This window comes from Piliocolobus tephrosceles, chromosome 8 (genome assembly GCF_002776525.5).
Source record: "Piliocolobus tephrosceles isolate RC106 chromosome 8, ASM277652v3, whole genome shotgun sequence".
NCBI classification, from domain to species: domain Eukaryota; kingdom Metazoa; phylum Chordata; class Mammalia; order Primates; family Cercopithecidae; genus Piliocolobus; species Piliocolobus tephrosceles.
In genome coordinates, this window is record NC_045441.1 from 66,740,639 (window position 1) to 66,762,644 (window position 22,006).

Genomic DNA, 22,006 nt, shown 5'->3' on the forward strand with positions numbered 1-22,006 from the left:
CTGAAGAGAAACAAAAATCTGACCCATACACAAGGGAGAAAAAACAGGCAACAGAAACCACCTGTGATTGCAAGCAGATGTTGAGTTAAACAGACAAAGCCTTCAAATTAGCCATTATAAGTACATTCAAAGAAGTAAGAAATCATGATTAAAGTAAAGGAGAGAATGATAACAATAACATGCAAATAAATGCTATCGATAAATTATAAATAAAAATAGAAACTATTTCAAAAGAAACATACTTAAATTCAAAGGTTGAAAAATAACTGAAGTGAAAATTTCCCTGGATTGAACTGGCAAAGAAATAACTAATGACTTGAAAATTGATCGGTAAAGATTATATAATCCAAACAATTTTTAACAATGAAGAAAAATGCTACTCAGAGAAATATTAACGTATGCATGATGGAGTACTAGAAGGGAAATAAAGACAGGAAGAAGCAGAGAAATATTTTTTAAAAAGGCTAAAAACTCCCCAGCTTTATTGAAAAATATTAATATACATATCTAGTAAGGCTAACAAACTCCAAATAGGATAAACATGAAGAAATCCACACATACACACATAGTAAAAATATTGCAGTCCTAAGACATGGAAAAAAATTTAGAAGCAGCAAGAAGTAACCCCCACTTGATAAATTACAAGTGAATTTCAAGAAAACTAACAGATGGCTTCCTACCTAAAACAATGGAGGTCAGTATGCAATGAGATACTGTATTTAAAGGGCTGAAAGAAAAAAAAAAGCAACCATGAATTCTGTGTTGATCAAAAGTCTCTCATAAGTGAAAGCAAAATAAACATATTCCCAAATAAACCAAAACTGAGAAAATTTGTTGCTTACAAACTCACTTACGTTAAGTAATAAAGGCAAGTCTGCAGGTTGAAAGCAACTGATCCCAGATATTATAATAACTTGAATCCACATTATAATGCAAAAGACACTGATAAAGATAGTTATTTAATTATAAAAGATAGTATAAATACATATTCATTGCCCTCTTTTAACTTATTAATACACAATAGTATAAGAAATTATGCATATAGTATATTATTCAACCCATAGCTCGGAAATGTAATGTATTTGACAGTAATAGCACAAAGGAGATGGGTGAAAGCAAAGCTCTATTGGCTAAGAAATTGACTCCAGATTGTAACTTGATCCACAGGAACAAATGAAGAGATCCAGAAATGATAATAAGAAAGTTAATTAGCAAAAGCTATAAATGTTTCATGGCTATTCTTTCTTCTTTCAGCTTCAGTAAAAGATACAAAATTATATAATGTAACAATATAGGAAAGTAATGTGTTTGTAACATTTATAGATGTAACAGGTATAAAAATATAATAAAAATTCGGAAAGGAAGTTGCATTATGTAGGAGTAGCAGTTCTACATTTCACTGGAATTATGTTAGTATAAATATTAAGCTGATTCTGATAAGATGTAGATGGTAAGCCCTAGAGCCACCACTAAGGTTGCTTAAGAAAAGATAGTAAAAAGATCATTAAGGTAAGATAAATTCTGCATTTGAAAATAGTAAATGCAAAAGAAAGTAATAGATGTACAACAAAGACATCAGACTTATAGAAAACAAAAATTAAGATGGCAGACACAAATCCAGCCATATCAACAATGGTAGTAAGTGTGAATGGATGAAATAACCTAATCAAAGGCAGACATTGTCAGAATGGGGAGGAAAAACAAGATCTATTTATATGCTGTCTTCAGGGGACACACTTTAGATTATAAGATAAAAATAGATTGAAAGTAAATGACTGGGAAAGATAGATCATGCAAACATCAATCACAAGAAAGTTGGAGTGGTTATACCTATAGATTTTAAAACAAAGAATGATGCTAGAGATAAAGAAGGACATTTAATAATGACCGTCAATCCTTCAGTAGGATATAAGAATTGTAAACATATATACCCTAACAACAGAAAATCAAAATAAAGCAAAAAAATGACAGAAGTGGAAGGAGAAATAGACGATTCAGTAATAACTGGAGACTTTTATATCCCAATTTCAAAGTGGTAGAATAATTAGATAGAAATCAACAAGGAAGTAGAACATTGGATCTCTGTGAACCACTCTATATGTATCAGCATCTGTACAAACACCAATATAATAAATGTCTGTATAACATTTATATAAAACTCCAGCCAACAACTGTAGACTATGCTTTTCTTTACAAGTGTACATCAAACATTCTCCAGGATAGACCGTATGCTAGCACATAAAGTAAAACTCAAAGTTGAAAAATAATACAAAACATGTTTGGCAACAATGGAATAAAATTAGAAATCAATAACAAAAGAAATTTGGGAAATTTACTAATATATAAAAATTCAAAAACATACTCTAAATTAACCAATGAATCAATGAAGAAATCAAAAGGTAAATTAGAAAGCACCGTAAGATGAATGAAGACAATACATACCAAATTTTGGGGATGCAGTGTTTTGAGAGAAATTTGAAGCACTAAATATATGCATTAAAAAAATAAACAGCATAAATAAATAGCCTATACTTCAATCTTCAGACACTGCAAAACAAAAAAAAAAAAAGAAGAGCACACTAAGCCTGAAGCAAGCAGAAGGAAGGAAAAACAAAGACAGAAATTAGTGAAATAGAAAAGTGAAAAAAATATATAAAAATCAGTGGAGCTAAAAACAGGTTTTTTTTTTTTTTAAGATCAACACAATTAACAAACCATTAGCTAGATTGACCAAGAAAAAGAGAAAATTCAAACTAGTAGAATCAAAAATGAAAGAGAAATTATTACTATCAGCCTTTAAAAAAGAAAAGACTATAAGAATCCTATAAAAAATTTATTGCCAATAAATCAGATAACTTACATAAAATGAACATACTCTTAGAAAGACACAAACTACTGAAACTGACTCAAGAAGAAATTGACTCAATCTGAATTGATAAGTGTAGAAGTCAGAGTAGTAATCAAAATCTACCCACAAAGAAAAGCAATGACTCAGATGGCTTCACTGGCAAATTCTACCAAATGTGTAAAACAAGAAATCAATATCCACTATTCACAAACCCTTCCAAAAGATGAGGGGAAATACTCTCCAAATCTATGAGACCAGTATTATGACACCAAAATCACATAAAGATATAACAAGTAAAGAATATGACAGACCAATATTTTTATGAATATAGATGCAAAAATTCTTAGCAAAATACTAACAAACTGAATTCACAACATATGAAATGAATTATACAACATGAACAAGTGATATTAATCCCAGGAATGAGAGTTAGTTTAACACCTGAAAATCAATCAATGTAATGCATTATAGCAATAGAATAAGAACCAAAAATCACATCATCAACTCAGTACACACAGAGAAAGTACTCAACAAAATTTAGTAATTGTTGTAATAAAAAAAACATTCAACAAACTAGAAGTAGAGGGTACTCTTCAACCTGATAAAGGGCTTCTGTGTAAAACCCACAGCTAATATCATACTTAAAGGTGAAATACTAGATGCCTTCTTTCTAAGATCAGAAATAAGACATGGATATCCATTTACATCACTTTTATTCAACATTGTGCTGGAAGTTCCAGCTAGGGCAATTAGGCAAGAAAAATAAATAAAAGGCATCAGATTGAAAAGGAAGAAATAAAACTATTTCCATTTGCACAAAACCTGTTCTTATATATAGCAGATCTTAAGGAATTCACCAAAATAATGTTAGAACTAAGCAATGAGTTTGGCATGCTTATAAGTCACAAGATCAATATGTTGTATTTCTAGACCCTTGCAATTAACAACAAAAAATGAAATTAAAAAAACTTTTATTATAGCCTCAGAAAAGAATAAAATGCTAAAAATAAGTTTAGCAAATGAAATTCAAAACTGCAAAACATCATTGAAAGAAATTTTTGGCCGGGTGCGGTGGCTCAAGCCTGTAATCTCAGCACTTTGGGAGGCCGAGACGGACAGATCAGGAGGTCAGGAGATCAAGACCATCCTGGCTAACATGGTGAAACCCCGTCTCTACTAAAAAATACAAAAAACTAGCCGGGCGAGGTGGCAGGCGCCTGTAGTCCCAGCTACTCGGGAGGCTGAGGCAGGAAAATGGCGTAAACCCGGGAGATGGAGTTTGTAGTGAGCTGAGATCCAGCCACCGCACTCCAGCCTGGGCGACAGAGCCAGACTCTGTCTCAAAAAAAAAAAAAAAAGAAATTTTTAAAAAATTTTAAAAAATTAAATTAAAAGAAAGAAAGCATTTGAAAACTGCAAAACATTGTTGAAAGAGATTAAAGACGATGTAAAGAAATAGATGAACATCTTGTGTTCATGGACTGGAAGACTTAACATTGTTAACATGGCAATGCTCCCCAACTTGATCTACAGATTCAATAAAATCACTGTCAGAATCCTAGCTGGCTTCTCTACAGAAATCAACAAGATGATTCTAAAATTCATTTGGAATTGCAAGAGATTCAGGCCAAAATAATATTGCAAAAAGATTAACAAAGTTGGAGTATCCACATTTTCTGATTTCAAAAACAGAGTACAAAGCACGAGTAATCAAGACAGTGTGGTAGTAACATAAGGATAGATATACATATATATAGCATAGAATTGGGAGTCCATGGATAAACGCATGTATCCGTGGTCAACTAATTTTAGATAAGAGCACCATGACCATTTAATGGAGACAATAGTCTTCAACAAAAAATGCTGGGGCAACTGAACATCCACATACAAAAAATGCAGTTGGACTCTTATTTCGTACTATACAGTCATTCCCCACATTAACAATCTTTAGTCAATGATGGACTGCGTATATAATGGTGATCCCATAAGATTTTAATACCTTAATTTTACTGTGCCTTTTCTATGTTTTGACATGCAGAGATACCTACAATTGTGTTACAGTTAGTTGTCTACAGTATTCAGGACAGTAAACATGCTGTACAGTTTTGTAGCCTGGGAGCAATAGGCTATCCCATTTAGCCTAGATGTGTAGTAGTAGACTGTATCATATGTATTTGTGTAAGTGCACTCTATAATGTTCTCATCATAACAAAATCACCTAATGATGCATTTCTCAGAATATAGTCCAGTCATTAAGAGACACACGACTGTATAGAAAAATTAACTAAAAAATAATCAAGGAAATAAGTGTAAGATCTCAAACCATAAAATTTTTAGAAGAAAACAAAGGTAAATCTTCATAACCTTGATTCCACAATAGATTCTTATATATGACACCAACAGCATGAACAACAAAAGAAAAAATATGTAAATTGGACTTCATCAAAATTTAAAACTTGCATTTCAAAGGACTCTATCAAGAAAGTGAAAAAAAAAAACACAAGTGAGAGAAAATAATTGGAATCACATATCTCATAGAAATTTATTACTATAATGTGCAATGATCCCTTACAACTCAATAACAAAAAATAAATAGCCCAATCCAAGAATGGCAGATGTCCTTAATAGACATTTATCCAAAGAACACATACAAATGGTATATATACATATAGAAGATATACTAATCAGCACATGCAAAGGTGCTTAATATCCTTAGTCATCAGGAAAATGCAAATCAAAACCACTGCACATCCATTAGAATAAAAAAGTCAGATAACACTAAGTGTTGACAAGAATGTGGAGAAATCATAACCCTTATACCCTGCTGGTCACATTGTAAAATAGTGCTGCCAGTTTAGAGAACATTCTTTTAAGTTTATCAAAGGGCTCAACATAGATTTAGAACATTTACTCAGCACTTCCAATCTTAGGTCAGAGTCCATGAAAACTGAAAGCTTATGTCTACAGAAAGCCTGTACATTAATGTTTAAAGCAGCATTATTCATAGTAGCCAAAGGTCAAAACAATCAAAATGCCAATCAGGGGAAGAGTGGATAAAGGAAATATGGGATATTCAAACTATCAAATACTAGTCACTTATAAAAAGGAATTAAATGCTGATGCAAACTAGAACACGGAGTAACCTTAAAAACACACTAAGTGAAAGAAGTAAGTCACAAAATACTACACATTCTACAATTCCATTGGTATGAAATATTCAGAATAGGAAAATCTACAAAGGCAGAAAGTAGATCATTAGTTGCTGGGAGAATAGTGGACTGAGGGTGGGAGGTGGGGGATTGGAGGATACAGCACCAATATCTAAAAGATACAGGGTTTCTTCCTGAAGTGATGAAAATGTTCTAAAATTTACTGTGATGATGGTTGCACATAGCTTTGAATATACTAAAAAAAAACTGAATTTCACACTTTAAATGGGTGAATGATATGTGGATTACATTTCAATAAAGCTATATAAAAAAAAATTCTGTCCCAGGAATGGTGGTTCAGCTTCTTTCTCAAAGGATATAATGTAATATTTTAGTTTAGAAAGTCCATAAATGGGCAAAACTGTGATCAGCTTCCCCTTATCTTCCTTCAAGCCATCTCTTATTCATTGTAGGCAGGATTCACTTTCAAAGCAGATCAGGTATTCATTTCCATTAGCATTTGGCCTTTGGTCAATTCAAAACACAAAAAGAACTTCTGTTGGCAGACATCTTAGACCACCAACAAATTCACCTATGAGGTTGAGCAAATAACATTGTGGTTTTCACTAGTTTTTCATTGGAATGATATTTTTATTTAACTATTGAGTGCTTTTGCGAGGTGGTTTCAGTGTAGAGACAAATAGAATAATCCTGATCAAGATTTATCTCCTTTTAAAACTATGACCTTGTAAATATGACTTCAAGTATCACAGCTAAGTTAAGTTAGAAGTCAAGTGTATGAGACACTGACCTTCAGCGTCTCGGCTCCATCGCCATGGCGCCTTCCAGGAAGTTCTTCGTTGGGGGGAACTGGAAGATGAACGGGCGAAAGCAGAATCTGGGGGAGCTCATCGGCACTCTGAACACGGCCAAGGTGCCGGCCGACACCGAAGTGGTTTGTGCTCCCGCCAACTGCCTATATCGACTTCGCCCGGCAGAAGCTAGATCCCAAGATTGCTGTGGCTGCACAGAACTGCTACAAAGTGACTAATGGGGCCTTTACTGGGGAGATCAGCCCTGGCATGATCAAAGACTGCGGAGCCACGTGGGTGGTCCTGGGGTACTCAGAGAGAAGGCATGTCTTTGGGGAGTCAGATGAGCTGATTGGGCAGAAAGTGGCCCATGCTCTGGCTGAGGGACTCGGAGTAATCGCCTGTATTGGGGAGAAGCTAGATGAAAGGGAAGCTGGCATCACTGAGAAGGTTGTTTTCGAGCAGACAAAGGTCATCGCAGATAACGTGAAAGACTGGAGCAAGGTTGTCCTGGCCTATGAGCCTGTGTGGGCCATTGGTACTGGCAAGACTGCAACGCCCCAACAGGCCCAGGAAGTACACGAGAAGCTCCGAGGATGGCTTAAGTCCAACGTCTCTGAAGCAGTGGCTCAGATATCATTTATGGAGGCTCTGTGACTGGCGCAACCTGCAAGGAGCTGGCCAGCCAGCCTGACGTGGATGGCTTCCTTGTGGGTGGTGCTTCCCTCAAGCCCGAATTCGTGGACATCATCAATGCCAAACAATGAGCCCCATCCATCTTCCCTACCCTTCCTGCCAAGCCAGGGACTAAGCAGCCCAGAAGCCCAGTAACTGCCCCTCCCCTGCACATGCTTCTGATGGTGTCACCTGCTCCTTCCTGTGGCCTCATCCAAATTGTACCTTCCTTTACTATCTTCACCCTGGAATGGTTGGGACCAGCCCAATCCCTTCTCCACTTACTATAATGGTTGGAACTAAATGTCACCAAGGTGGCTTCTCCTCGGCTGAGAGGTGGAAGGGTTGGGATTTGCTCCTGGGTTCCCTAGGCCCTAGTGAGGGCAGGAGAGAAACCATCCTCTCCCTTCTTACACAATGAGGCCAAGATCCTCCCCTCAGAAGGCAGGAGTGCTGCCCTCTCCCATGGTGCCCATGCCTGTGTGCTGTGTACGTGAACCACCCACATGTGAGGGAATAAACACCTGGCACTAGGAAAAAAAAAAAAAAAGAAGTCAAGTGTATGATCTGTTTGGAAAATATTTCAAATTCCTTCTCCATTTCTTTTTCTTTTCTCTGTTTTGAACACATTAATATTGGAATACCTCATATTGAAAATGATTATTCTTTTCTCTCAAATTTTACATAATCTGAACTCTTTGAAGGCTTAAGTGTCATAAACATGAAGTTCCACCTGGGATATGTGTCTGTTTTCATATGAATCGACCCTTCCAAATAAAGTTTAGTTTATTTTAAAGCCAAATGAAAGCTAATATTTGCATATTAGTAATGATCCTACTAGGAAACAAACACTCAAGTTAGAATAACTTAAGAAGGATTTATTTACAAAGGTATTTATTATTATAAAAGTATGGACAGGATCATGGATTCAGACGCAATGGAGTGTCACCACCTAGACTTCAATGGACAAAGGAAGAAAAAGATAAAAAGTGAGAAAGATGGAGACTCAAGTGTCTTGAGGAGAGCTTAACTTTCTATCAAGCACCAATCCATTCATTAAGCCCATGGTGACCTCACAGGAAAAGTGTAAGGGACTTTTACACTTACACTAGTTTAAGCTCCATGTGGAAAATATTCATACAGATCTATATGTGGAAGAATGATTTTTTTTTTCACTTGCATCTCACTTTTAGCTTGATTTGAGGCCTATTCTCCTTCTCGTGTATGTTCTAGTCTTTTTTTTTTTTTAATTTCCCATATAACTGGTCAGCATATAACTTTTATATAAACCTGGTATAATTACTCATTTCAAAAGTTTACAGTGGTCTTAGAGCTTTGGAATAGTTGAGAACACTGGTGCAGATAAACAGCCAAGAATATTTGTGATTTTTTTTTTTCTTTAATGTTACCAAAACGGGAAAAGTGAAATTATAGAGATTGTAACTGGAATAAGGTACTAGCTTCAGAGATTTGGAGTCTAGGAAAAAAAGCCATGTCTCAAGGAAGCAAACAAAAATCCAAAAATTAAATTAAAATAAAGGTAGAAGAAAGTAGTGAACAATTGTTCACAATTATATAAAGTATTACTAAAAAATATATTACTTATAGACAAAACTGAATTATTCTCACTTAAAAATTTTAATATCTAAATAGGACTTTAGAATACTTAGGCATCTGCTTTAGATACAGTCTGGATCTCTAGGGACTCCTTAGAGACTAGACTCTCTGGCCCTTTCTCTTGTCATTCGATGTGAAGGCCGGGTAATGAAGTGGCTTTCTCAATCCATAAGTTTTCATTCAGTGTGTGAGATGAAATGAGATTCTAGCTTAGAGGTTCAGAAGAACTTTTAGAACTATATATTTGTACATTTTTCTTGTACAATATACTACATAAAATCTGATAAACTATATAGAAAATAGATTGCTGGAAAACAACAAAAAATCAGTCATAATTCCATCTACCAAAGGCAATGATCAACAACACATTGGTATAAGTCCTTTAAAAGACCTTCAAGTTATTTTAAGAACACACACACCTCTCTCCCCACCCACACATACACATACACATTGAAAAAAGAGGGAACTTGCTATATGCTTCTCTTTTTTTTTTTTTTCTGAGACGGAGTCTTGCTCTGTCACCCAGACTGGAGTGTAATGTTGCAATCTCGGCTCACTGCAACCTCCACCTCCCAGGTTCAAGCGATTCTCCTGCGTTTACCTCCCGAGTAGCTGGGATTACAGGCGCTCAACACTGCACCCTGCTAATTTTTGTATTTTTAGTAGAGATGGGGTTTCACCATGTTGGCTAGGCTGGTTTCAAACTCCTGACCTCAGGTAATCCACCCACCTCGGCCCCCCAAAGTGCTGGGATTACAGGCGTGAGCCACCATGCCCAGCCTGCTATATGCATTTTCATAGTCACCTTTTTAATCTATAATTTAGGTTCATAATAATATTTAAACCAAATTTATTACTCGTGACATATAACAGTACACTACTGTGACCGTGAAAGTCCAAAAAAATCTTAGACATGACTGAGAGTTGAGTAATGTTTACTGGTATTTACTGGTGTCATTTTATTTCTTCTCTAACCACATTCCTTATCTCCACTTCTGTCCCGATTAAAAAGTTAAATAAGAAAAATTTAAATTATTTCTTCTTATTATTCTATTTCATAATGTGTTCATACTATTTCCTTAATGGCATTTGTTATATTTTACAATTGTATATCTTAGTTTTTGTTTTAAATTTGTTATACTCATTAACAGTAAACTCCAGGAAGGCAAGAATGTTATCTGCTTGTTTTCAACTCTTTAAAGCTCTAACATAAAACTTGACATATAGTAAGAGCTTTGTAACTGTTTGTGAATGAATCTGAAAATTAATCTGCTTAAAGAAACAATATCCAGGTCATATATGCAAAGTGGCAGACATACAGAGAGAAACATGCTTAACATTGTATAAATAAATATTTTTTAAATGTTTGACTTTTGTGAATAAAATGCATAGCTTTCAAATCTTGTTTTTTCCATTTACATGGAATTTCATTGCACAAAGATGTAACACTGGTTACTAATTACACTTCTAGTTACTGTTATTATCTTGGAGCTCAAATCCTAAATCAGAATGGCTGATTGCAAATCCCACCTCAACCATGAATTAATTAGGCCAGTTGCTTAACTCTGTGTCTCAGTTACCTCATCAGCAAAATAAAGGTAATACCGGTAGCCACCTTATGAGAGTAATTGAAGGTTAAATGAGATAAAACGTGTAAAACACTTGTATACTAATTGTACTTATTATATATTTGTAGTTATTTTTACTATTATTACATCTTTATTATTATCTGGAATACATCTGCATGACATAGACTTTTATGAAATTTGAAAGGGAGTGTACATGTAAGTGATGGAAGAGGAAGAATGAATAATATTTATTCTTACTATGGGGCCCTGCATTTTGTGGGGCACTTTATAAATACATTACCTCTATTTTACCCTTGAGAATAATGTGGCTTGAAAACCTTAATTTTCTCCCAGGTTCATCATTAATCACCTTGACGCACATGCATGCCTATACTACATGTTTCTTTCTTATGGGATTGTTTATATTTGCCCTAGATTGCCATATTCTTCTTGTTTATTCTGTATGAGAAATCTCACTACATCTCTCAGCCACCAGGCAAGAGTTCATGTTTTTCTCAAGACCACTTAACTGCTGCCTCCGATCATAATCATTGCCTTCTTGCTTTTGCCTTTTCATTTGCCATCAGGATGAGAGTAGATACTTACAGATCAACTCCTCTATTTCAGCATGAACTTCTTGGACTTTCACTTCACTGCACATAGACAGTGCTTATTAAATGTTGAGTGGGAGGAGAAGCAAAGGAGTGGGAGAAGGAGGGAGGAGTGAATGGAAGTCAGGACAGTACTGTGTGACTCTGATTCTAAAACTGGTGAGGCAGGCCCTGGACTTTCCTCTCAATTCAGCACTGTATTCCCTTAGTCTTTTTCATTTGAAATTCACCCACGTGATGACAAAGAAGCTGTTGGGGCATTTAGTTTTCATTTGGTATTTTTGAAATTGTGCTGTATTTTGTTGGTAAAATTATATATTTTCTTCCTAAACTTTTTCTTTTGAAACTTCATTACTTGCTTTGTTGTAATTATGTAATAGAAGACAGTAGGGTAGAGATGAAAAAAGCAGTTTTTTTTTAAGATATATTTTTCTAATTAATAGAGCAAAATATGTTTGTTGGAGAAAGAAAGAATAGAGAAAATTAAAATAATGAAAATAAGAAAATGCATTTATCCCATTATCCAGAAATAAGTACCATATAATATTTATATATATTTTCTTCCTAAACTTTTTCTTTTCTTTTCATTGCAGTTTACAACCAAAACATATTTTTTCTCCTTATTTCCTAAACAGTAAAGGGTAACAATTTTCTTTATTAAAAAACATTAATTTGAAATAGCACATGGAATTCTTTTTCTAAATGAATGAAATCCCCAAAAGAAGAAAGAGTGCGCCATATCCAAGAAAGTGAAAAGCTAAACGTAAGTTGAAAATAAAAACAAGAGTGTCAACAAATAGAGCTGGAGACAAGATTATATCAGGCATGTAGGCCCTGTCACGGGTTTCAAGTTTTATCCTAAAGACGATTGGAAAGACCAAGTGTTTTTAAGGAAGGAAGCCATGTGATCAGATCTGTGTTTGAGGGAGGCTGAGTAGACGTGGGGAGACCAGTTAGGAAATAATTGCAGCTACTTTGAACTAGGATGGTGGCATAAGAGATGAACAAAAGTGAAAGTGTAAAGAGTACTTGGGAAGAGATAAATGGCAAGAGAGAAAAAGAGGAAGAAGAAAAGAGAGAGAATGCAACATGTAAAACCAGAATAATCAGCATTTCTGCACTAGTTCCTGAAGTCCCAGTTCCCACAGGATGAAACTAAGGGGGCCAGGTAACACCTGCTTCTGCAATGGTTTGCATCATAGGAGAAGAACGCCAAGCTTAAGGGAAATGCTATTATACTGAAGAGCTAGCATGCCTTCCCCTTGCTCTAGAGGGAGACATGTTATCTTCCAAGGCTGTTCACTCTATATCTTTTTAAAAGATATTATGGAATCAATGACAGACAATGCTTTGCTTCCCAGACATACAGAAAAGTGACAAATCTATGGAGAATTTTCTCCCAGTACCACTTGGGAATGTAATCTGTCAATATCCTTTCAATCTCTATTTCTTTATCTTGAGAATCATTCATATAAGGAGCCATACTTGAATATATTCATTGCAGCATTGTAACAGAAAAAATGAGAAAGCTCAACTTTAAATAGAAGAAACTCTAACAGAGAGATATATATAGTGTAGTATTTTGGGCATTAATTAAAATGAATCAAATTGATATATATATACAAAAATAGCTTTCCAGGACATGTTTTTGCATGAATAAATCAAATTTTAGAATGTGTTACCATTTTTTTATAAAAATTTATATACAAAACTGATAGATTTCAAATTGAACTGGTACATATATGAGTATAAGAATAGACAAAAATTTGAATGAATATATTTCATAATTAGTATTATCTCTGTGTAAAGAAAGATGCCCAAGGATTAGGAGTGATGATGAAAGGGCATTATTGCCATTTTTTATAAAGTACACAGTCATGTTTAATGTTTAATTTTTTTTAAAGTTAATTGGCGATACTAATTGATCCATTTGGAAAAGGAACAAGACAGAGATGTCAAAAATGGTGAATTATCTAGCTTAATCAGTTAGATGGATGGTAGCGAAATTTGGAAGGACTAGGTACTTTAGGGAAAAAAAGTATTTTGGTGGCAAAGAGAATGATGAGTTAGATTCAGAAGTATTAGACTGAGATGTTGAATGAAAGATTTGATGCTAGGGCTTGAAGTTTAGAAAACAGATTTACTCTAAGCTGGGGATTAAAATGTGTAGCTCATCTGCAAGATGATGGCAATTGAAGCTGTATTGATGTATGAGAATTTCTAAGGAAAAAGTATAGTGAAGAGATGACTCAGGACAAATCCCTGCATGATTCCATCATTAATTGTTAAATACAGTGAAAAGGGAGGCCAAAGAAGACTAGGAATAAGTGTCCGGAGATGTAGAGGAACACAAAACATGAGAGTAAATATCACAAAACATAAGAGTAAATACCACATAGTAGAGGCTAAGGAAAGAGACTTCATGAGGAAGTAATGGTCACACGTTTCAAATACTGCAGGAATAACTATTAGGATGATGAAGCCCTTTGATTTTAGCAGCATGAAGAGTCGGGACCTATAAAATTAATATGATACAGTCTCATGAAATGTTGGGGAAAGGAGCCAGATTTGAACAGTTTGAGATGTGAGTAGGAGGAGAACACAGTGAAGAAACCTATAAAGATGTTTGATTGTGAAAGAATACCTTCACCCTGGGGAAGGTGATAGTTGTAGGGGAATACAACATCTACAGAGGTTTTCTTTGAAGAGGATTGCAAGTAGATTAATATATTCAGATGGCAAGGATACAGTGGAGAGGGGAAGTGCATGCAAAAATCAGGGAAATGTGGGTATATAAAAGCAGGAAGAGATGGGTTTGCTTTATAAAGTCAAAGACAGAGGTGTCATACATCTATGGTAACAGGAAGCAGAAAGGAAAGGTAGGTGCTGGTTTATGTAGATTCTTAGACGGTGGACTGCTAAAGCAATGCCCATTGATTTTCTCTGCATTAGGTGACACAGTCATCTCTTGAGGTGAAAAAGATTTGAAGACTTGAAGAGAGGGACATAATCTTTGTGTTGCTGGACATGTGAGATTTGATGTTGTGGAGACTAATGGATTCATGGTTTCCACACTTCTTACCCAACCACATTGATTCATTCTGAAAATCAGATGTATGTCGAGACTTTGGATTGAGCCAAGTCACATTAAAGCTCTGTTGTAATTCTGGCAACATATTAAAACTCTGTTATTTTCCTGGAAAATATAAGATATATTATTTAGGATATCTAAATATCCTGATATTTAGAAATAGGATTTTAAAATGAAAAGTTAAATGTCTCCAGATGATGCACATGGATATGTAACTAACTAAACTGAAAGGACAAAGCAGCCATCACACTGGAGTGCTATCTGCTAATTAGTCTTGAAGAGTTGGCTGGCTGCCTGTGGGCCTGAAATGAATTCCTGTTTGCCTTTGTATTGAGTTAAAGAGTCAGGCATTTGCCCCCAGTAACGGAGGCATTGCTACTTCTTGCTTGGCCATTGCACCACCAGATGTATCATATAAATACTCTAATGGATAGTGGTGGACTAGGAACATAGGAGATAATCTGATGCAGGCAGATGCTAGCAGTCAAGATTACTCAAGCTGTATTGAAATTTCCTTTGCACCTGGCACTGGAGGTGTTAGCCATGCCAGTTCAATCCCCCCAACACAGATGTTCTTGTTGTACCACTTTGTATGTATAACATTTAGGTTTCTGTTCAGCTTTGCCACAGTACACATAAATACTGTAATCCAAAGACCACCCATTTATTAGTGCACCTGCATCTTCAACCAGATTTCTTTCATTCTTTTCAATGAATGCTCCACATTTAAAAAAAAAAAAAAAAAAAAAGACAGCCATAGGGTGAATAACCTTTTCAATTTGCCAGATAGCTTAACAAAATGATAATATAATGATAAAATAACAATACCAGAGCCCCCCCGCCCGCATTCAAATTCACTAAAACAGTGTGGCCAAAACATGAGAATAAAGTGAACGTTTAATAAAAAGGATATTTTATTAACTTATGTCTTAAGCTTTTCTTTATTTCTTATTAGGGAAGATAGATTATTTAAGTAGGTTATTTTTTCCAAAGATAAATACTTCTTTTTTATTTTTATTTTTTCAAATGGGAGATTTGTAAAGCTTACCTCTTCAGGGGCAGATTTTGCTGAATGTGAACCTCTGAGCCCCCATTTTAAATTAATAGGAGTGGAACTCTGTGCAGCTGAAGACTGCATATGACCTCCTGAATACAGGATAAAAAAGCCTTTGGAAGGAGACAACATCATTACTCCAGAGAATAGCCTTGTATAGTCGCTGTCCTACTGAAGTGGAGAAAGGGCATCCAAATGTTTTGATCTTGTTTTTATAGTTGCAAGTAGTGTCTGTATCTTTCCAAATACCCAATTTTGCCATATATATCTCTCTATGAAAAGAAATTTCAATGCTACTTAATTTTGGTTTAGGGAGAGATGGGACTGACTTTAATTATTCATTTGAAGCAAATAAATGTTTAAACATGAGATATAATTTAAAAATTGATGAATGGTAATGGTCTTTAAAGTTTGGTATTTTCTTTCTATCAGTAGTAATAGTTACTCAGGGTTATACTCATGTCCTAAATATATAAGGACTGCTTATTTCCCACTTAGCATCTAGCTATAATTGTATTCTGTTTGAGGCATGTGCCCCACAGAAAAAAAGAAACGATGTGTGCAAGTATGTCAATATTACTCTAGAAATTTAGTAAGTCATTGTGTAGAATATATAGGCCACCAAGAAGCTAGCCAATTAGGAGACGGAGTGGAAAGAAGATGATAATCCAACAGGAAGAAAGTAAAAAGGATAAATGGAAAAGAAAACTAGCTATTTCCAGGAGGCTATGAATATTTTTTGTTTATTTCTAACAACTCTTGGAGCACTCATATAGGACTGAAAAAACACTAGCTGTGTTTTCAGTGAATAAAGAATCAAAGTAGCTACAGAGACTATCTAGTACTTCTATATTTCAAAACTAAAGAGAGAAGGCAAGAATGTAGAAAAATGAAGAACAGAACCAATAAAGCTGGTTCCTTTAATTATTGTAAAATTAATGCAACTATTCTCATTTTGAATTCTTTTGTTCAATACAGAAATACTGGTATATGTGTACACACAAACATGAAGAAACATCAATGCATAACACAGAAGAAAGAGGGAAGAAGATGTATAAAGAGGGAGAAATTGAGGCTGTTTACAATCCCTTGCAACCAGCAAAAGGGAGGGAAACTGTTTGAAGTCGAAGTTGAACCCCCATTAATCCTTCCTGCCTCCTACTTCAAAAATGAAGATTAAATAGAATATACTTCTTTATCCTAGACTGGTCTTTGTTTTCTTCAAGTTTTTAAGGCATTCTAATATTACACATCCACCAGCAGTTTAAAAACCTGAGTACTAGTCCCCACTATTCCTGTTCCATTCTTGAAATATTTTTTCAAGCTCAAGTAAATATTTTATTTTAATTGTTGGCAGTACTAGCAACTATTAAAGGTCTGTCTTGGGCCAAGCACAGCACTAAGTGTGTTGAATATACTCTCTCACTGGATATTTTGCTTGATTTTACAGGAGAGACAGGTGCTTATACAGATTAAATACTTTTTTCAAAGTCACACAATTAATAACTTAAGGAGCAACAATCTGGACCCAGAACTCATATAAAAGCTTGCATGTTTAATCACTATAAAACTTCACTGAGAATATCATATAGTAGAGTTTTACAAACAAACTTCTACAGAAGTTCATCTACAAAGTTCTGTAGATGCTGGTTCAAGGATCAAATAAGAAATTGTGCTGACAAGTCATATATAATTTGGGGGGTTATTCATTTTAAATTTTTTTTAGTTCACTTTGAATCTAGAGTATTGGAATCCATTTCTTTCCCCTCTTTTGTTTCACATTTATACACTCATCCTCATAGTTTTTGTGCCCTGGTTCCTAAGCACAATAAAGGAGTTAAAAAAGATTGCCACCTTAAGATGAAAAAACAGTGTTATTTTGACACATACATCAGTCAAGATTTTTACTTGTAAACAACAGAATCCACTCTCATTTGTGGGAGGAGAAAAGGAACATATTTACTGACATTATTTACCCCCAAAATCTCTCCAAAGGACAGATAATTAGGCTTAAAAGCCATACAGCCAGGAACCACTGACAAAGTACATTGCCTGGCATTCCCACAGGTAACCTTATTGTCTCTGCTTCTGTGCATGAGTCCAGCACCTCACCAGAGAGAAGCTGGGCACAGGATGCTACTCCTAGGACTTCAAACTCCATGCCCTCAGAGAACAGAATGTCTCCATGCCATCCTGGCCAGAACGGTTTCTGCCTGTTATCTCCCTCTTCAAGCCACTGCATTCCAAACATCTCAAACCAATGCACCCGACCAGCAAAGCTTGGGTCATGTGTTGGCAGATTACACTTTGAAAGATCCCACACACAATGGCTCACACTCTGATAGATTACAGTCTGAGGGATCAGGAGCTACCGGATCATATGTTGATGGATCACATGCTGATGGATCACATGTTGACCTCAAAGGAGGCAGAGGGAGAGAGCTTCTGTAGCCATCTAAAGGCAGGGTTCCTATTTTTGAAACGTAGAAGTTGCTTAAAAAATGTTGGGCAGCAAGAAAGCATGACCAATCTCTTCATCTCCCAGTAAGAGAAACAATATAATAAAAGATTAATTAAAAGTTATTGCCAACATTTATAAATTCCATCTCATACATTTTTTACCCTAATACTTAAGTTGTCTTCACATGTTTCTTAATTGAATGTCTGCTAATAACTGATATGAGTTGTGCTTTACTACTCATTGTCATGTAGTATAATCTATTTGCCTATTAGAGATTGGCTCACACACTTCCTACAAAAAATAGTTGCAACATTAAATAAACTTTATGCAATATAATATTACTTGCATATTAGAGTTTGCTGAATTTTAGCATATATCATTTGGTTTGATCTTTGTAGCAATTCAATGAGGCAACCAGGATATATGACACTATTCCTACTTTATGTCCATAGAAACTAAATTTCAGCAGGTTCATGTGATTTCTCAACATCAAAAATCTGATTATGTTGTTTACTGTAAAAAATATTTAAATGGGCACCCACAGTCCCTTATATAAGTTCAAACTCTTTAACAAGATTTATAAGGTCATATGCCCAGGTATTGCTTGACTTATTGAGCCTAATATGCCTTTTCTCCCTCATGCCCTGAAATTCTGTGCTGCAGCCATATTGAATGGTTTCTGGGTAGATTTAAGCACTAGATTTCATCTCACCTTTCGCTGTACTTTTGCACTTGATGTTTCTCCTCCTGAAACCACCATCACCTCCCTGTTCACCTGGATATGAGTCTCACATGCTTCCAGTTGTTGCTCACACATGAATTCCTCAGGCAAATCTTCCATTAAGGTTGGTTAGTTTTTCTTCCTGCAAACTATCTGTCACCTTGAACATAGCCCTGTCATAACCCCTATCATGTTTTTCAATTGGCATTTTAATTACACATTTTTCTATGTGGATTCCACATCTCTTTACAGTCTTTCTTAGTATAGACTGTAATCTCTAGAGGACACATACTATGTCTGTGTAGCTCATTTCAGTAAAGCCAAGTTTTAAGAGAGTTTACATTTTGTAGTTAATATGCAAGCTTTTATTTTGAATATGTGCATTATTAAATTATCAACTAGTTGATATTGTATACCAGAAATGATCTTATCCAAAGTCTATAGTTTTTCTTGCCTCTATCTACCTATCGATCAATTGATCTATCTTCTATAACATACATATATATATTTTATTATTTAGCTTATCTGCCTGTATTTTGCCATCCTATTTTAGTCAGCGTAGTAAGACTCTACTTCCCATATGTAGTAAGGTTCATTCCCTCATTCTGGCTGTGTGATTTTTGCAAAGCACAAGGTAGAAGCAGTTGAGAATGAAAGATCAGAAGACAAATAATAAATGCCTTGTGGGGCCAGAAATGAAGCACCCTGGGCAGGGACTTGGGTAACAGGAAATAGCATGTCCTGTCTAAAGGTGGAAAGGTTTATAAGAAGGATAAGTTGACCCAATGTTGTCTGATCCTCCAATCTTTGAAGATAGTTTCAGAATCACATGTTTACGTAGAATCCACTTTTTAAAACCTTCAGCAAATGTTGCAACATTTAGAACATAATATGGTATGAGCCAAACAATTCTGTGAACCAGATTCAACCCTCTGGCCAACAATGTATAACTTCTGCTCCCAGAAGGGATGATATGAGATGTCCCCAAGAAAGAGAAGCTTTAAAACATAAGAAAAGAGACAGGAGAGATTCTGATGATCCAAGCAAAGAAGATGGTTACTGTGGGTGGGTCTCAAGAACAATGTAGAACCACAGTTGCTCCCTGGAAGAGTTTTGAGGAGGTGGAAAGACATCGTTAGCCGAAAGAGATGTGAATGCATCTGGGGAGGCAGATATCAGGATGAATCTCCACAAGTGTCCTCAGCCCCACATGGACATGGCATCAGAATGCAAGCTTGTGTCACATGAATGCACAGTGACGGTATGACACACTAAGATGAGAGGCTATTTTCACATCTGCCTAGCTATTATACAATCTTTAGAGAGGAAATAAACCTGTAAGATATTGCGAGTGGATTTACTGATAGGTTGGAGCAATGGGAACATGAAGGCAGAATGAAGTTCATTAAGAGGATAAAAACATGATATTTCTCAAATAGCTATAGTTGTGGACACATACACACATGATTAAAGCTTATGCAAGTGCTTAAAGTGTTTCCAAATAAAAATACATTCCCTGATATCAAAGAATTGCTGGAAAATAACTACCAACAATTTATAGTAATACATTTCTTGTTCCCCTAGAGTTGATCTACATGAACATAAGTTCTCTTCCCATACTCATGGCTCTGTTTTTAACATCCCTTTTTCAATGTGGAAAATAATTGCTGCCCTGTTGTGACAACACAGGTCTTGGCTATTTTGTAATGTTCCAGAAACATGCTAAACTCCCTTTTAGCCAGTTGACTAGACACTTGAACCTTTTAGTTCTTACGAGCAAGGGGCCAAGGAAGACTTTACCAAGACAATTTAGGCTGTATTAACTCATCACCAAATTATAAGCCCTATATTTTCTCAGGAGTTGTATGTTTCCCTATTTAAAATGTGAGTAGAGAGGTGGTCTCATCTAATGGATTGAAGTATGGTTAGTGATTTAACCAGAGACTTCGGGCTAATCATTTTCTTGCTCAGATTAATCCATATAGACACACTTAGAGATGTGTCAGCTCACCAAGCTACTTGTAGAACTGTAGCGAAGAGCTGCAATAAATTAGAATAGTTGAAGCCTTGGGCCACATCAGGATTAAACATGGGTCCATATATAAGGCTCCTCAAGTTTTCATGTATTCAGATTTTATCTAGGATAGCAAAGCATGCTGAAATTTATAAACAAAAGCACAGTCCTCAAAGTACAGTGTGTAATTTACTATAACATAGATCAATGTTTTCATAAATGTTAATTATATTGAAAAACATTAATGGACAATATTTTTAAGTAAAATTATACCGATTCATTTTATCCCTATCTAGGAATGTGCTTGTCAGTGAGTGCCATTTCCACTTCTCATTTTCTTAAATAGATGTCACTAGGAAGCTCAGCTAAAATAATGAAGGAAGAAACATCCTGCAATTAATTCACTGGGAAAGGAGGGAATAGGGATGAGATTTGGGTAGCTTTTATCCATGCTATTTGACCAGAAACTTTAGATTGTCTAAATATTACAGACTGTCAATTGGCATCAAGGTTTTCTTTGCTCCACATCTACTGAAGTAGGTGAAAACTGGACATCCTTCCAATGGTCACCAAAATATAGCTCATGGAAACGGAGATGAGGATTTATGAAGCACTTTTATCTCAGTTATCCTATCTGAACAAACCTCTTTACATTTCCTTCCTACTCATGATGTCTTCCATTGGCTCCAGTGCATTGTAATTGTGCAGGATGTGCTCTATAAAATTCAAGACCATGCCATTAGGCTGGGAGTGGTGGTTCACGCCTGTAATCCCAGCACTCTGTGAGGCCGATACCGGCGGATCACGAGGTCAGGAGATTGAGACCATCCTGGCGGTGAAATCCCGTCTCTACTACAAATACAAAATATTAGCCGGGTGTGTTGGCAGGCGCCTGTAGTCCCAGCTAGTCGGGAGGCTGAGGCAGGAGAATGGCATGAACCCGCGAGGCAGAGCTTGCAGTGAGCCGAGATCGGGCTGCTGCACTCCAGCCCGGGCGACAGAGAGCAAGACTCCGTCAAAAAAAAAAAAAGAAAAAAAAAAAGAAGATGCCATTCATTTAGACCACAGTGTGAATGGTGACCCCTTCAGTTATGCATTAGACAACCTGCAAAACTGCATGACTGCATGCATGCACTAGCTTGCAGATTTATTAACCTCTAGGATCAGAAGCTCTTTTTGTCTATGTTATTTTATCCTAGCTGGCTAACTTTTCTTTGAATACATTGGTGCTAAATATTCTGGTTTTACATGTGTACTCTTCTCTGAACAGAGGTGAATCATCACTGCTTTGGAATATATTCATCATCAGAATAGAAGAGTATAAGAATCAGAAGAAAACAAAATATATATCCATCTTTAAGTTCTACTGTGAATATTATAGTTTA

At 35.7% G+C, this 22,006-nt stretch overlaps 1 protein-coding gene and 1 pseudogene across 20 annotated transcripts in view; both read left to right on the top strand.

The window, feature by feature from the left end:
• Window positions 1–22,006, top strand: part of DGKB (diacylglycerol kinase beta) — an 824,940-nt gene that overhangs the window by 743,965 nt on the left and 58,969 nt on the right. The gene's annotated exons all lie outside the window — the stretch shown is intronic.
• On the top strand, window positions 6,805–8,034 carry LOC111545023 (annotated as a pseudogene). Its single transcript, XR_002732317.2, has one exon. The product of XR_002732317.2 is annotated as a triosephosphate isomerase-like (transcript).